The sequence below is a fragment of the Lolium rigidum genome, chromosome 7 (assembly GCF_022539505.1).
Source record: "Lolium rigidum isolate FL_2022 chromosome 7, APGP_CSIRO_Lrig_0.1, whole genome shotgun sequence".
In the NCBI taxonomy this organism is placed as follows: Eukaryota; Viridiplantae; Streptophyta; class Magnoliopsida; order Poales; family Poaceae; genus Lolium; species Lolium rigidum.
This window is the reverse complement of record NC_061514.1, coordinates 291,803,873-291,822,558: the sequence shown is the minus strand read 5'-3', so window position 1 is coordinate 291,822,558 and position 18,686 is coordinate 291,803,873. Positions and strand designations below refer to the sequence as shown.

General features: G+C 40.5%; 1 pseudogene; it reads left to right on the top strand.

The window, feature by feature from the left end:
- Positions 1-11,195: 11,195 nt before the first annotated feature.
- LOC124672990 lies at positions 11,196-17,955 on the top strand (annotated as a pseudogene).
- The last annotated feature ends 731 nt before the right edge of the window (positions 17,956-18,686 follow it).

Sequence of the window (18,686 nt, the reverse complement as noted above, 5' to 3'; positions counted from 1 at the left end):
CGCAACAAATGGTGTTCATTATCAAACAAGAGTATATGTAGCACAAATGAGAGAAGTTATTATTTATTATGCGATCAATGTTGAGAGTGTCCACTAGTGAAAGTATGATCCCTAGGCCTTGTTTACAATACTGAAAACACCGTTTATTTACTGTTTTGTTGCATGTTTACTCGCTGCCATATTTTATTCAGATTGCTATTACCACTCATATACATCCATACTACTTGTATTTCACTATCTCTTCGCCGAACTAGTGCACCTATACATCTGACAAGTGTATTAGGTGTGTTGGGGACACAAGAGACTTCTTGCTTTGTGGTTGCAGGGTTGCTTGAGAGGGATATCTTTGACCTCTTCCTCCCTGAGTTCGATAAACCTTGGGTGATCCACTTAAGGGAAAACTTGCTGCTGTTCTACAAACCTCTGCTCTTGGAGGCCCAACACTGTCTACAAGAATAGAAGCACCCATAGACATCAAGGCTCCTTTGCGTCGAAGTTGTAATTTCGGTGGTGGCTGTCTTCGGGTGAGCCTGGAGTGGAGTTCGATCTATGCTCGTTGTTTGCAGCGAGTTGTAGTCGTCTTGTAATCAAATTTCTGCCTTCTATAAAGATAAGGTACGCCTTCGGCGTACTCTCAAAAAAAAGTTCATGTTACTTATTGTTATTCTTTATTGATTGAACCTTGTGATACTTTGCTTGATTATTTAGAAGCTATATATTATAAACTCCAAAGTTCATGTTAGTTTTATCACCTTCATGCTCGGGACGAGCATAGGTTAAGCTTGGGGATGTTGATGCATGTAAAATGCATACATTAACTTTGTCCTTTATCATACTGAATTCCCACATATTTGCAACATATATGATGATAATACCATGTTTTACATTGATTTATGGGGATTTACAAATGAATCCCTTTATTTGGTTTATAACCCTGCAGAACAGGAAAACCTTGCTTCCTGTATTTTTCACTTTTAGGGACCAATACGGAGTCAAATTGACCTGGGAATTTTGGAGCATCATATTTTCATCGGGAGAAACAACATGGAATTTTGAAGCACACCTGGAGAGGCCCGAGGGCCAAACGAGGTCAGGTGGCGCGGCCCAGAAGTCTGGTCGCGCCACCCACCTCTATTCGAACGTCGATCGTCTGTTTGCCCTAATTCTTTCGCGAACCAACTTATTTTTCCCTAAAAACTCCTATATATATGGCCCCGAAGAGTTCTCGGGAGGAGAGCTTCGCAGAAAGACAGAAACACGAAAACGAAGGCTGCTGCAGAGAAGATTAGAGGGGGGGACTCTTTCGGGATCACCGCCGGAGGGATCTCCACCTTCTCCAACGTCTTCATCATTATCACCGTGATCAAGAGGGAGAAGTCCACCTCTGGACTACGGGTTTGTGGCAGTAGCTTCATCTATTTCCCTCATGTTCTTCATACTACTTAGTGCCATAAGAGCTACTTATCATGATTATGGCCATATTTGTAATACCTATTTGTTGGATCCTTGTTCTATGATATTGTTTTATGATATCTTATCTTAATATATTGTGAGATGTATTGATAGATGCATATTATGTACCCCGTTCTTAATTATGTTCTGATCGAATATCTATGCAAGATCGAGCGTGTGTGCGGTGATGTGTGTGTGTTAGATGGAGCAGCAAGGTTTTAGTGATTGGATAGTGACAATATGTTCAAGATCTATTATGGTTTGCCTTTCTTTTGCTAGCTCACTAGGGATTAAGTGAATTCATGTGCTATGTTTCATGTGACAGTAATGATGATCTCGATTGTTCAAGTTAGCATATTTGATTGATAAAAGAGGAATGGGATAAGATAAACTATGGAATCTCACCAATGGACATTTGGCAGAATAGGATCCGCCATCTTCGCAAATTTCTAAGAGGATGGGCTCGTAACAACAACAGCATTTGTAAAAAATAAAAGGAACGTTTACTACATATTATTGATTCGCTTGATAAAAAAGCGGAGAATACGCCTCTTAGTACTACCGATAAGGAGGCTATGCAAGAGGCTAATGAAAAGGTGCTGCAACTTCGCTGAGACGAAGAATCGAAATGGGCACAACGGGCAAAAGTAAAACACATACGGGAACGGGGAAATAATACAAAATACTTTCACCTAATAGCTAATGGTAAGCACAGGCGGAAAAAGATTTCCAACTAGAGCAAGATGAGGGAACAATTGTTGGGGAGGAAAATCTTCGAGTTTATATCTCACAATACTACAAGAAATTATTTGTTGCATCGGCAAAAAATAATTTCTCTCTTGTAGAGTCTCATATGCATGACATTCCTCAAATTTCCCATGAAGAAAATTTAATCCTGACAGCTGACTTCTCTGAAAAAGAAGTTTATGAGGCCATTATGCAAATGGAGCGAAACAAGGCACCGGACTAGACGGGTTCCCAGCTGAGTTACATCAATCATTTTGGAAAATCATTAAAGAGGATCTTATTAATAGGTTTGCCATGTTTCATAGAGGTGAGCTACCTCTTTTCCAACTCAACTTTGGCACTATCATTCTCCTACCAAAAAAAGAAAATGCAATCCAAATTCAGCAATACAGGCCTATATGCCTACTTAATGTGAGCTTCAAAATTTTCACAAAATTAAGTGAGCACAAATCGTGCAACAACTATAGCCCATAAAGTAATCTGTCCCACACATACAGCCTTTATGCCTGGTAGGCATATCTTGGAAGGGGTAGTTATACTTCATGAAACCATCCATGAGCTCCACCACAAAAAGCTTGATGGGGTATTTCTCAAAATTGATTTCGAGAAGTCTTACGATAAGGTCAATTGGTCTTTCTTGCAACAAGTTCTTCATATGAAGGGTTTTGATCCGAAATGGTGTAATTGGATTAATGATTTTGTTTGAAAAGGTAGCGTTGGTATTAGAGTTAATGATGCCATAGGGCATTATTTCCAAACACAAAAGGGTCTTAGGCAAGGAGATCCTCTTTCTCCATTATTATTTAATATAGTAGCGGATATGCTTGCCATCCTTATTGCTAGAGCCAAGTAGGATGGTCAAGTTGATGGGTTAATACCTCATCTGGTAGACGGAGGAGTGTCTATATTGCAGTATGCTGATGATACTATTATTTTCTTGGAACACAACTTGGAGAAAGCTTTAAATATGAAGTTAATTCTTTGCATCTTCGAACAACTTTCGGGATTAAAGATTAATTTTCAAAAAAGTGAGCTATTTTGTTTTGGCCGCGCTAAAGAAATAGAAGAGCAATATAGGGATCTTTTTGGTTGTGAGATTGGATCTCTACCTTTCAGATATCTAGGCATTCCCATACACTTCAGAAGGTTTGAGAATGGCGAATGGAAACCGGTAAAAGATCGTTTTGAGATAAAACAGAGTAGTTGGATTGGTAGTTACTATCGTATGGAGATCGTTTAGTACTTATTAATTCAGTTCTTACTAGTCTGCCCAAGTTCATGTTATCTTTTCTCGAAATACCTACAGGGGTATGTAAGAGATTGGATTTCTTTAGATCGAGATTCTTTTGGCAGAGTGATGGACACAAAAGAAAGTATAGACTAACTAAGTGGAACATTATATGTCAACCTAAGGATCAAGGAGGACTTGGGATAGAGGTCTTACATATAAAAAAATAAGTGTTTGCTTAGTAAGTGGCTATTTAAACTCTTAAACGGAAATGGAGTGTGGCAAGAGTTGGTGCAAAATAAATATTTGCATTCTACTGCGTTATCCTAAGTCCAAGCTAATCCTTCTGATTCACCTTGTTGGAAGAGTTTGATGAATGTGAAGGAAGAGTTCTTCTCTAGGGGGTCTTTTAAGGTAGGGAATGGATTAAATACTAGATTTTCGGAAGATGTTTGGCTAGGAGATAAGCCTCTAGCGCAGCAATATCCCTCTCTATACAATATTGTGCAACATAAAAATGTCTTAGTTGCAAATGTCTTATCCGGGTTTCCTATAAATATAGCTTTTAGAAGAAACCTTACTCATTATAAGTGGACAAGATGGTTGCATTTGCTAGGCCGACTAGTTAATGTAAACCTCTCCACTGATGATGATGTGTTTATTTGGAACTTAAACGTATCAGGAGGATATAGAGTTAAGTCCATGTATCCTGACATGTTAAATGGGCATACTACGTATCTTCGTAAATATATTTGGAAACTCAAAGTTCCACTTAAAATCAGAATTTTCATGTGGTTCTTACATCGCAAAGTTATTCTCACAAAAGATAACCTGATCAAGCGGAAATGGAAAGGTAGTAAAACATGTTGTTTTTGTTACAAAGATGAAACAATTCAACACTTGTTTTTTGATTGTCCGCTTGCTAAGATTGTTTGGAGAATTATTCATATGACTTTTGGAATATTGCCGCCCAAGAATATTACCAACCTATTCGGAAATTGGCTATTCGGATTAGATAAGAGAGTCAAAAGCCAAATAAGAGTTGGTTTTTGCGCTCTTTTATGGGCAATATGGCATATCCGAAATGATTGTATTTTTAACAAGTCAAAAAATACTTTCTTTTTACAGGTTATCCCTCTTGCTATCCACTGGACGCGTACGTGGTTATGTCTCCAGCCGGAGAAGCAACGCCAGGACATGGATTTTGGGTGCAGCCATTTGAAGACGGTCGCTCTGGATTTATTCAGCTGGTGCGGCTGGCAGCTTGATGGCAGGATCACACCATGTTAATTCTCCGACGTTTGTTTTGCTCATCCCTTTTTAGATGGTTGATACATGTCCCGACCTTGAGTGATCCGTGAATGTAATAAGGTTGTAATAAAGTGAACTGGAAACTTTTTTCAATAAAGTAATAAAGGCCGTATGCATCGCTTCGATGCAGAGGCTGGGATCATATTCCCCATTTCGAAAAAAAGTTAGCATATTTGATATTCAAACTTCATGTCAAAGTACTTATTGCTATGCTCTGTTAATTCTTAATACAAAATTGATAAAGTTTCTTTATTGTGGAGTATAAGAGAGGTGTGTTGAATCATCTCTATGTTAGGACATGATGCCCGTATTAATTCTGATTTTACACATAATATTATTTGTACCTTCATATCTCATTGATGAATTGCTTTTTGTCCACCATAACTTTACGATAGAATAGTCAAGTGAACCCATGAACACCGGTCCACTTTTTATCATAAGAAACACCTTTATATTGCATTTACATTTTTTCCTATTTGCTGCACTATTTTATTCCGAAAATACAAAAATATTTACTTTTCTTATTTGCATCCAAAACACCAAAAACAATCAAGCCCTTTATAATTTTACCTAGTTGCTTTGTCTAGTTTAGTTTACTACTTGTTTTATTACTACTTGTGTTACTTACACGAAACCTTGTGCTTGAAAACCGCACGGTGGAGTTGGGGATACAAGACATTTATTTTACTTGCAGGATTGCATGAAAAAGAGAGAAGAGTATACTCTTTTATCCAGTTCCCCGAGAGTTTGATATAAACTCTCGAGTCACCCTTATGGGGAAGATACTCCCTTGATACAACACTCTACACTTAGAATCCCAACGTATCAAGATTCTTTTTGGCGTTGTTATTAACCGCTATCATGCACCTATTTTAGATTTATGGTCATGTAGTAGCCACCTAGACCCTTTATGATGATCATTCAACATGCCAACAATCTCCAAGAAAAATGTAGACATTGTGCTACAATACATTAAGGATATCTTTTAGGATTGTTTTATAGGCTCAAATTATTTATCTTTAAGGATATCTGCTAGCAACCTCCATTAAGTCCTTCAATTGGACCCAAATTATCTATATAGGCTCATCTTCTTTGATATCTTCACGATGAATGTATGTCACAATTGGAACTAAACTAGTTGAAACACATCTAGAAAAAATTCGCAGCGTCTACTCTTTTGGAAGTTTCTTCAAGATCGTTCTTGCATTACCCTCATTAACTGAAGCTAGAGTATCGGGCTCATATTTTATTTAGGTTGGATTGATTTTATTAAAAATATTGTATATTTTGTTGTCTTAGGACCCCTTTCTTGTATATGGAACTGAATGAGAGTTCTATTGTTGCATTTTTTCTTGAGAAAGTTATCTTGTATCCATGTTCATAAATAGTTCTTGTTTTGAATTCAATTCAAGTTAGGGCCTTCTTTTCAACTTCCACTCATACATTGATCACGTTAAATAGTCTAATAGTTTATATAATATTGGCTACAATTACCATTTAAAACCTTCACATATACAAAATGGTTTATTGTTCTCATGAGATAAGACTTGTGATGTTTAAGTATTATTTCCATTCTTATCGATACATGAATGACTAGTATCTAACTAAATGTACTTCTTGTGTACATGTTTATAAAAAGGAAATGTGGCCACATTAAATGGTCTAATAGGTTACATAAAAGCATCATAGCTAACATTACCATTTAAAACTTTCACATATACAAAATGGTTTATTGTTCTCATGAAAGAAGGTTTTTATGTTTTGATACTATTCATTCTTATCCACACTGCCATATATGAATGGATACTATGTGACTGAACTTGCTTTGTTGCATGATCGGAGAGACATGTCACATCCTGACCTTTGCCAACTTGTAGAATTGTTGGGGATGCCAATAGTACTCCTCAAATAGAATTAATAACATACAATTTGTAAGACTATTTTATGTCACGCTTAATAAAGTATAAAATATACTTTGCTTTTAGTCGGTCAATCCACTATTGCAACCCTATTAGTGGCACTATAACTGTTGGATTTCTACGTGTCAACTCACTTTATTATTACACATTCCTTCCACCTCTTTCTTCCATCATTGGTGTCTTACCACATAAATCATGTAAAAAGGCTTAATCGAAAAAAAATTGAAATTACCCCACCAATAAACCAGTTGATTGCCATGTTCTCAAAGCAAGTGTTGAGTGTGGATAAGAAATATGGGGGCCTTCGGTACAATGTTTCATGTTAGCTATTTCATAAGTAAAAAACTACAACTTTTCATGGCAATCACGTTTGGCATATCTCACCTTATTCATTCGTTGCTGGATCATACTATTCTTGGACAATGGATGCCATAGTGCTAAAAGAATATATTACACATCAACAACAAAAACTAGTTGGTTTATAACAGGTTCATCTAACAAAATTAAATGGAGTTACACCTACTATGATACATTTAGTCCACACGAGACATGCCTCTAAATATCCTCAGTGTATTATCGCTTATCCATAGTTTCATCATATCCAAACTATTAGTATCCGATCAGACAATCTAATTTGTTTGTTATCGGAAGAGCCACGACAACTGTTCTATCCACTTGCTTTCGATATTACGGTTTATCCATAGTTTCCATTTCCAATTAATTTATACCCGATTGAGAAAGATAACTCGCCTGTTACCGGAATAACCTAACTCTTCCAGCAACTAGCTTCCTTTATTTATCGCGGTTGTTCAAACTATTTTTATGCCCTGAAGCCATCAAATCTGACACTTTTATGTAACAACAACTCTAATAATTAACCTTTTAGCCTCCCATTATCAGCCATGCTTGGAGGACAAAGGCGATAATTGATTTTGACAGATCTCACCTTATTATGTCTCGAACTTATACCGTGCTTGGAAGATGGATATGATATTCTAGATGGCGTAGAAAGATTGGCATCCTTTTAGTGTGGTATATATAGAGAGAAAGAGAGTACTGCATAGTAGTGATAAATCATGCGGATGATTGTTAATGCTCATCATCATTAGCATTATGTAACATGCTCCTGAATCTTTTGGAAGAACCTATTTTAGAGTTATGTTCATGTAGCAGTCCATTTACCTAGCCCCTTTAATTTGGGTGCTCTACCTTCATCTAGTTTATTTTTCAGTAAATCATTCCATATAACAATGATCTTCATGCAAAATCAGGCACTGTGCTATAAAAATACAATAGTTATTAACAAACACAAGTAGTTTTGTTATAACACAACTTAATCTGGCAAAATTTAGTGGAGTTATGCCTACTATTATAAAATTACATTTACTTCTCGTGAAACTCGCCGCTGAATATCCTTAACTTAGTATGTTTTATCCATAATTTCCATATCCAACTCATTGATATCCGACAAAACAATGCAATTCCTTCATTTTCGGAAGAGCCGCACTAACTCTTCTACAAATTGGCTTCCGTTATTTGTCGTGGTAGTTCAATCTACTTTTGCGCCAGTGACGCCATATAATCTAGCAGATATTTCGGTAATGCCACCTCTAATAATTATTCCTTTTCACCGCCTTTTGTCAACCAATATACTCGTGCAACCCTAGTAACAACAATACTGCTTGTTGGATTCTTTTGTAAGGCCAAGCTTGATGCATTTTCTCTCCTAATCTATTACCGTAACCCTAGTAACGACAACATAATCTACTTGGTTTTACTGTAGCGTCACACTTAATGGATTTTGATTTCTATGTCAATAATGTCCAAACACAATCTAAGCATTGTGCTATATTGATACAATATATACCAACAAGACAAGTAGTTTGGTTACAATAACACAAATTCTCTGGTAAAAATAAGCAGAGTTACACCTACTATGAAATGACATATAGTCCTCATAAAGCATGCCCCTAGATATCCTTAACGTATTACATCTTATCCATAATGTACATGTCTAGTTTATTCGCATCCGACAAACCAACGTGATTCGTCAGTTACCGGGAGAGCCACGTCAACTCTTCTACCAACCGGATCCTGGTAGTCCGGCTTATCCAAAATTCCCATTGTTATCCGACAAAATAGTAGTATGTCGGTTACCGGAAGAGCCTCACCAACTCTTCTGGCAACTGGCTTCCGTTATTTGTTATGTTCGTTCAATCTTCTTTTACTTCACTGACGCCATTAAATCTGACAGATCTTTCTGTAACGCCACCTCTAATAATTATTCCTTTTCGCCGCATTTCGTCGGTCAATCTACTCGTGCGACTCTATTAACGATAATACGGTTTGTTGGACTCTTCCTTAACGTCACCCTTCATAATTATACTCTCTACATTCCTTTTGTTGCCCAATCCGCTACCGCAAACCTCCTAACGACAATATGGTTTGTTTGCCCTTTCGTAATATCACTCTTCATAATTATACTTTATAGCTGTCTTTTGTTAGCCAATCTGCTACCGCAAACCTAGCAACGACAATACGGTTTGTTGGTCTCTTCCGTAACGTCACTCTTCATGATTATACTCTCTACATGCCTTTTGTCGCCCAATCCGCTACCGCAAACCTAGTAATGATAATACGGTTTGTTGGACTCTTATGTAACGTCACCCTTCATAATTATACTCTTTACATGCCTTTTGTCGCCGAATCCGCTACCGCAAACCCAACAACGACAATATGTTTTGTGGGACTCTTCGTAACGTCACTCCTCATAATTATACTCTATAGATGCCTTTTGTTACCCAATCCGCTACCGCTACCGCAAAACCAGTAATGACAATACAATCTACCGGATTTTACCGCACGTATGGTTAGTCCCTTAAGCCCTTAGAAATTAACCATATCCATAATGTACATATCTAGTTAGTTCGTCGGTTACCGGGAGAGCCACGTCAACTCTTCTACCAACCGGCTTCTGGTAGTGCAGCTTATCCAAAATTCTCATGTCCAACTCTTTGTTATCCGACAAAACAGTAGTATGTCGGTTACCGGAAGAGTCTCACCAACTTTTCTAACAACTAGCTTTCGTTATTTGTTGTGTTCGTTCAATCTACTTTTGCTTCACTGACGCCATCAAATCCGACAGATCTTTCTGTAACGCCACCTCTAATAATTATTCCTTTTCGCCGCATTTCGTCGGCCAATCTACTCTCGCGACTCTAGTAACGACAGTACGGTTTGTTGGACTCATCTGTAGTGCCACTCTTCATAATTATAGTCTCTACATGCCTTTTGTTAACCAATCCGCTACCGCAAACCTAGTAACGACAATACGGTTTGTTGGACTCTTTCTTAACGTCACCCTTCATAATTATACTCTCTACATGCCTTGTGTCGCCCAATCCGCTACCGCAAACCTAGTAACGACAATACGGTTTGTTGGACTCTTCCGTAACGTCACCCTTCATAATTATACTCTCTACATGCCTTTTGTCGCTCAATCCGCTACCGCAAACCCAGTAACGACAATACGGTTTGTTAGGCTCTTCCGTAACGTCACTCTTCATAATTATACTCTATAGATGCCTTTTGTTACCCAATCCGTTACCGCAAAACCAGTAACGACAATACAATCTACTAGAATTTACCATAACATTACGCTTAACGAATTTTCGTTAAGCCACCTTTTTGCTGCACGTATGGTTAGTCCCTTAAGCCCTTATAGAAATTAACAATCCAAGCCTTTAGCCAAGTATCTTTTTTGGGGGAGGGGCTTTTTTGAGGGACCTTTAGGTAAGAACTACCCGTGGAAGTATTACCCACCAACCATCTACATGCCCCACACACTAGATACACAAAAGATTCGTGTCCATAATGTGATGACAAAAAAAAAGTTAGTGAGCGCTTGGCACAAACAATAATTAACCGCGCGCAATATATTTTGGATATCATAATACACTTACTACAATGAGTGCAAATGTATAGCCCAGCATTAAATCCATCTCTGTAAAGATGGAATCCATTTGGAAGATATGCGTACCACCATTAACTCCAAAGATCATCGGCCCTGGTTTTGGCACTCCATATCTTTGGCACCAATTAATGACATATAAACCTCTGAAATAAATGGGAGTAGGGGGATAAGCGGCACACAGTGACTGCCTAGAGGGGCCCCTGGCCCTATATAAGGGGCCCAAGGGAGGGCATGGAGGACCCAGACCCAGACCCCCTGAGCACCAGCAGCAGCACTTGTGTACTTCGCTCTTCCTCTTGATCTCTTCGTAGATTCCTAGGACAGATTGAGAGAAGAAGCATGACAGAGTTGTAGAGCCCCACCTGCAAGGAAAAAATTCTCAAATCATAGTGAGGAAAGGGAAGGGGAGAAAAGGTAGAAAAGAATTAAAATTGATTTCCGTATATATGTTTTCCTTACTAACCTTTCTTGGATTTCGGGCACTTCCTATTCAGTGCAGCGGATTCCCCCGCCCGCTGCCCGCGGCCGGCCACCGCGCGCGGAGCCTCATCTCTCTAGCTGCGCAATGGAGTACCGCCCCAGGTCCGGCCCGCGCTACGGCCACAACGGGTACGGAGGCGCCCATGGCAACGGCGGCTACGGGAACGGCGGCTACGGCGCCGGTGCCTACAGCAACGGCGGCTACGCTGGCGGCCAGGGGAACGGCGGCTACGGCGCCGGCGCCTACAGCAACGGCACGTACGCAGGCGGGCACGGCAACGGCATGTACGGCTACGGGGGCGGCGACGGGATGTACCTCCCTTACGGGCGAGGCGCTGCCCCTAGCTACGGCATGAGCCGGCCGCTGGCGGCGGCGATGCCGTCGACGAGCTATGGCCTGGGCCGCGGCTGGGTCGCGGACGAGCACCTGCGCGGGTTGCCTCCTCCGCCGATGATCCTCCCGGAGGCGATGCGGGCGGCGGAGGCGGCCGCCCACGAGGTGTTGCTTCGGCTGCACCCCACGGAGCCGGCGGAGCGGCGGCGGCACGAGATAATCGGCTACGCCAAGCGCCTCATCGGCACCACCTTCGGCTGCGAGGTACGTCCACGCGAAACCCTCGCGCGTTTGTTCCGCTCTGTGTCTGTCTCACGTGCTGCCTCCTCGTCCTCGTCCTAGCTCCCCTCTGTCGTCAGATAACAAAAAGAAAGACTTTGCGTTTCTTCCTTTCCCCAACAAATCTTCCCCGTGGTGCCGCGTCTCCATCGTCCCTCGTGCTTCGCCGATCGCTTTCACCTGGAGCAGGATCCACGGTGCTCGATCGGGGAATTCTTCGATTAGACTAGTCCATCGCCTTCTGTCGTGTGGGTTAGGATACCAATCTGTCTGCTGATTAACTCTTATCCTGGTCTTTGTTTACACTACACACTGCTTTTTTTTTCTGATGAATTTGTAGTGATTGGTCTTACTGCATCTTGTACTTTCGATTCCTGTTCCCAGTCTTTTTCTAAGTCACTTCTCAATTGCTGTGCCAAGTGACATCATGCTACTGAAGTCAGACCTCAGTCAGTCAGATCTACCTACCAGAGCTTCAGTTTTGGCCCCTTTGAACCGGCCAAAGTACAGTTTGTTTTTTTAACCCTGTCTTAAGCACTGTGATTAGGGCGCCGTTAATTAATTTGGAGTATTATTAGAAGCACTTGAAAAGCTGGAAGCCTTTCTGCACTGCCGCTGTCGCTGTCTGTCGCCGTCGCATGATCCATCCACTGTTTTAGTACTGGACTAGATCCTGAAGCCGAAGTGCATGATACGGCTATGTTCAGGTAGTGGTCCATGTCTGGGCTGGGCCTGCTCCCTTTTATGCTAGTTATAGGACATGCGTGCGTGGGCTCGCCATGAACAAGATTGCACTCCTGGATGATGAGGTGGATGATTCATCCATCACATGTGCACATTCTTCTCTGCATGGTGCTGCTACATGGCTACCTACCTACCTGTGTTCTATGGACTCCCAGTTAAACCTTGAGTGTGACCGAGCAGCAGGGGACAAGATTCCAAATTCTTACATTCAATTGTGTGTGCTGCATTCAACTTTGGCATATACTTATTTTTGTTGGGTTGGGGAGTACCATTATTGGTGTTTGTTAGTTTGTACTTCTGCCTCACACACCACCCACCAGATGTAGATCTAGAAATATATGGCCCTTGGCCTTTGCTTGTTATTGTTTCGTTTGTCACTTTGTGGATTACGCTGCTAGCAAGCAACACAACTTTTTTGACCCGTGTGTTCTTTTCTTTTTATCTAATAATGCAGGTGCATGCGTATGGATCAGTCCCGTTAAGAACCTACCTCCCCGACGGAGATGTTGATGTCACTATTCTTACAAACACATCTTTGGATGGTACTTTCATTGAAGCTGTGCGATGTCTACTTGTTTCAGAAAGGTGGAATGAAGATGCTCAGTTTATAATAAAGAATGTTGGTTTCATCGATGCTAAGGTGAATTTTCCTTGTTATACTTTTTGGGGTCGATATTTACTCTCCCAAATTGTTTTGACGAATTTGATATTCTTCATGCGCAATGTTCTGACCTTCTTCTTACTTTCTCATTGATCATCATGCATGGTGTTTTAGTCTATTCATTTTCTATATTTATGATCTGCATATATATGTGTGGAACGGATAGTAAACTGTGTGTTCCTTGTTACGCATTATATAGTTATATATATTCTACTACTAATATTCATGCAGTCTCAAAGTTTGTTTTGTTGTTTTGTTCACCCAGGTTAAGCTCATCAAATGTGTCATTGACAATGTTGTTGTGGACATCTCGTTTAACCAAATTGGTGGCATCTCCACAGTAACTTTCCTTGAGGAGGTATGTAGATATATTATGTTCCAATTGATAACTTTCTCCTGAAAATACACACCTAACAACTTCAATATATAATCAAGTGAATTTTGTCCCAAGCTTAATTTTTTGGTCATGCTTCAGGTCGACCGAGTAATTGGCAAAAATCATCTATTCAAAAGGAGCATTATTTTAATCAAAGCTTGGTGTTACCATGAGAAGAATATCCATGGTTCTAATAAAGGGCTATTGTCTACATACGCAGTGGAAGTGCTTATACTTTACATATTGAATCTGCACCACAAGTCTGTCAATGGCCCATTGGAGGTAATTACTTTGGAAACAATCCTATCACATTTACAAAATGCAGAAATTAAGATTATTTGCATGTATTTTCTTTGTCTAATAGGTGTTGCACAGATTTTTGGAGTTCTATAGCAAGTTCGATTGGGACAGGCATTGTGTTACTTTAAATGGTCCTGTGCCCATGCCAGCACCCGGACGCAGCTTCACCGGTAAGTCATACTAGTATATCATTTTACTTTGTTATGTGGAATCACCTATCACTTTTGTAATTATTAAATTCTCTACGACTTGCAGAGCTTGATGCCTTCAGTGATGAACTATTACTGAGCAACGAATCCCTCAAAAGCTCACTGGATAGACTTATTGTACTTCCAATAGGTTCTGATAGACCTGACGCAGAATTCGTGCGGATGTATGTGAACATACTTGACCCTCTGCAGAGGGGCAATAATCTCGGCAGAAGCATCAGCGAAGGTAAGAATAACCCAGGGATCCATCATTTTGTTTTTCGTATTGATCAGAGGTGCAGAATTATTATCTATCTTACAACATGCTTTTGGACATGGAGCACAAAAGCTTGGACAAATTCTCAAGCTAATTCTAAGCATACGCTAATTTTATGCAGATGGCTCCAAGCGCATAAAGCTTGCTTTTGAATGTGGAGCACGGACTCTTGGACAAATTCTCAAGCTACCTGCTGAACTTATTCCTGATGGAATTTATAGTTTTTTCGCAACCACGTTGGGTAGACATGGAAGAGGAGAAAGACCAGATCTCGGTGGTAGTGTCTTGTGCCGATCCATGCCTAATTCTGGAAATTTAAATGGGAAAGATGTGTCCAGCTTCGAAAATTGTTACGTGGTTGAAAATGAAAAGAGAAGTCCTAATAGTTTACTGGAGCTGGATGACAAGGAATCAGATGTGAAAATAAATAAGCATCAGAGTTCAGGTATTTTTCAGTTGATGCTAAAGATCGTATGTAACAATTTTTTTGGATAGTTTCAGATGATTCTTTATTATGAGATGGTACAGTGAAGCTATTAATTCACCATTTGTCGGTGTAGGTTTAACCAATTTCAGGAGCCACTCACCCTCTTCCTCGGAGACTGGTAACAACAGCATTATTCAATGCAATCATGATTCTGCAACTAATGCAGATGTGCCCTTTGCTAGATCATATATCCAGCAAAATTATATAGTGGCTTCCTCGACTCAGGATAATTCTTTGGATGTTCCCTGTTATTGTGTTAACAAGTCAAATGGGACTGATGTTAGTGAAGCAAAGCTGCAACTTCATCCTTTCACACCATCAAACCTACTGGATCTCTCAGGAGATCTAGGCTTGCCCTTGAAATGCCTCGGGAGTTTTCAGTACAACATCGAGGCCTTATTTGATAAGTTACTCGAGTCAGTTAAAGAAGCATCTTTGGCTGGCGTGCTAGATGAGAACTGCTTCGATGGTCCAATTTCACGCTTCTTGTCAGATAATGATGGACGGAAATTATCTACAGTTAAGCGTTCTCAGGGCACAAGAGATGTTCCTCAGCAATCAATCACCGAGGCCCAAGCTGATGTTTATGAGTTTTTTTCTAGTACACATATTCCATCCAGCGGATTGCCATCGTTTCCAGCTGCCGAGGCCTATCATCATCCTTGGTTTGAAAACACAGAGGATACTCCTCAGAGTTTTGAAGCCGGCATGTACATTCCTGACATGGTAAGAACCGTTGGCACATGATCCTTTTAGTTTACAGCAATCTTTTGAAAAATGATGCATGGAGCTTCGGGAATTCTTCGATTAGACTAGTCTGTGACATCATTCTAAGATAAGTCAAAGCTCATTCAGATCTACCAGCTTTTGTTTTTGCCCATTTTACCGGCATAAGTACAGGTTGCTTTTACCCTTTTCTAAGCACTGTGGTTAGGACGTTATTAGTTTGCAGATTGCAGTATAAACACTTAAAAGTTGGAAGCATTTATGATATGCTGGTGTCGCTGTCTTCGTCCCATGATAAATAATATAGCTGCACCAGTCCTGTTTCAGTACTAGACTAGATCCTAAAAGCAAAAATGCCAGACGGTTTCAAAAGATAATGCTCTATGTGCTAGCACCTCATTCTTCTGAAGTTATTAACTGGTTAATCCACCTGCAATTTTCATGAATTTGCATGTATGCCCAGGATGTTCGATTAGAAACAGGCATGATCCGGGACTAAAGCAGTGGCGCCAAAAAAAAGTCTCTCTTTTGTTTATGCTCTACGTTTTGTTTTCAATAATTAAATTGACTCAGTTCTTTGTTTGTTCCTTATGCGCAGAATTTTTCATTGCCCCCTAGAACAGATACTCTGCCCATGGGATCAACGTTCAATCCAGCTATAGTGGAAAAGGAGAATTATCCATTTTCTTCGCCTTATACCACATGGGATAACCGTAGGACACGTGGAACTGGCACATATATTCCTAAAACGGTAAGCCTTGAGATATGATGTGTTTTCTTATGTTACCTGTTTTAAAATTTTGTTCAATTTTCAGTAATTTGACTGAATTGTTGATTACTCCTTACACACCGATGAAAATGGTCTGCCGCCTCTATGTTTCGCTTTTCCTCTCATTTAAGGGTCAATACTCAATATTCCAATCTTGATAATATGGTTTACAGAATAGACCTTGTGCAAACATGAAGCATGTATCAGTAGTTAAAACCTGCATCTCTGTAATTAGCTATTCATTCTAGCTTTGTTGTTGTAGCCTCGTGAGTGGAAGGAGAAGTCATGGTATGATAGAAGGCAAAATCAGAGGCAACCAGATCAGGTTAACCCATGCAATGGGCATGCTGCCGTTGAAAGAGCACTGACAAATGGTGGAATCAAACAGTTGCCAACCAGCGAGACAAGAGAGAACGGTGAACAAAGGTAAACACTACTGCTCGAACATGAAACCATTGGCAACAAAATTTAAATACTAACAAATTGTTTCCCAGGCATGAAAATGGATCGATGGAAATGCGGACGCTTCCACCTCCAAGGATAGTGCTTCCGCAGTTGCCAACCAGCGAGACAAGAGAGAATGGTGAACAGAGGTAAACACTACTGCTCGAACATGAAACCATTGGCAACAAAATTTGAATACTAATAAATTGTTTGCCAGGCATGAAAATGGATCGATGGAAATGCGGACGCTTCCACCTCCAAGGATAGTGCTTCCGCAGTTGCCAACCAGAGAAATAAGAGAGAACGGTGAACAGAGGTAAACACTACCGCTCGAACATGAAACCATTGGCAACAAAATTTGAATACTAATAAATTGTTTGCCAGGCATGAAAATGGATCGATGGAAATGCGGACGCTTCCACCTCCAAGGATAGTGCTTCCGCAGTTGCCAACCAGAGAAACAAGAGAGAACGGTGAACAGAGGTAAACACTACTGCTCGAACATGAAACCATTGGCAACAAAATTTGAATACTAATAAATTGTTTGCCAGGCATGAAAATGGATGGATGGAAATGTGGACGCTTCCACCTCCAAGGGTAGCGCTTCCTCCTCCAAGGATAGTGCTTCCTCATCATGGTGGCGGCAGCCAAAGAAATCTTCCAGTATCCAGTACCGGCCAGCCCTCTCCGCCTGCTGTCACAATGGTTACACCTGCTGCCACAATGGCTACACCTGCTGGCACAACGGCTAACAGTCAATCTATCACATCGCAGCAACATGAGAACCTAGAGTTTGGAACTATAGGGCCTTTCTCGGCGACTAGTCTCACAGCTAAGTTCATCGAAGATTTCCCTCCTCTGGCTGGTACAAAGGTAGCAATGAAGAGCCCTAAGACTGGAGCCAGTGTGGCCAAAAGCTGGCCTGCTGAAGCCACAGGAGCAACAGTGCAGAGCCCTAAGGCTGGCGTGAGTGCGGCCCAAAGTAGGCCCGTAGAAGCCCCTGCATCCACAGTGCCAAGTGAGAGTGCCGATCCATGGAGGTACATCGTTTCTTTCTGGTTCATGCTGGTCATGTTCATCCATAGCCCTTCAATGCATATTAAAAAAAATCCCTTTAATGAATATGCATAACATTGTCAATGGAATTTTTGCAGACCTGAAGGTTTTTTCAAACTGAAAGATGAAGCGGACTTCCCTCCTCTCCAAGCTGGGACCCGCTATAGCACTGACTTCCCTCCTCTCCGAGCTGCATCCCGCTGACACTCGCGCAGTACTTCGTCGTAGAGTTGAGATGAGCAACTAATCTTTACTGGTTGAGTGATATTGTGCTCGAAGCGAGCATTTTCATCCGACGGCATAAACAGTTCAGACAGATCGAGAGGCCATTCATCGTAATGGCATGTTGTGTGTGTTGTAAAAACTCTAATAATTTCCTGCCTTTTCTTACTGTTGTTATCCGTAGTCGGTAGCTCGTAGAAGAGAGGGGCTATAGTGCAACTATACAAGCACTAGCTAGTTTGCATCCTCTGTAGCTTACATAACCCAAAAAAATAGAAAAATAGAAAATGCTAAAAAAAATCTTACCCTTTGTAGTTCAGTCTTTTAGCTTTTAGAAAATAAGAAAAAAAATAGTTAGGATTAATACCTCTGCTTTGTCCCTGTGATTCTGTGGTGTTTTTTTCTTTCCGTGATCATGATATATATGCTGCGTTAAAGCTCTGTGGCAGCAACACTAACCTTGTTTATGAATTGCAGCGTCTCTGCACTAACATCCTAAAGATCTCTCCTCTCCCTAATAATGGTTCAGGAGTGGTAATTTTCGTGAGGCAAGTGAATAAGAAGATTTTCTTTCCAAGTTGCATAGTAGCATAAATATATCTACCTGCTGTCTTTTTTCCTTATGGTGTATCCTGACTATATTCAGCGTGCGGCTGAAAATGACAAGGTAAAGGTTATAACAGAAACCTGTGAATGCGCTAGTGTATAACAGC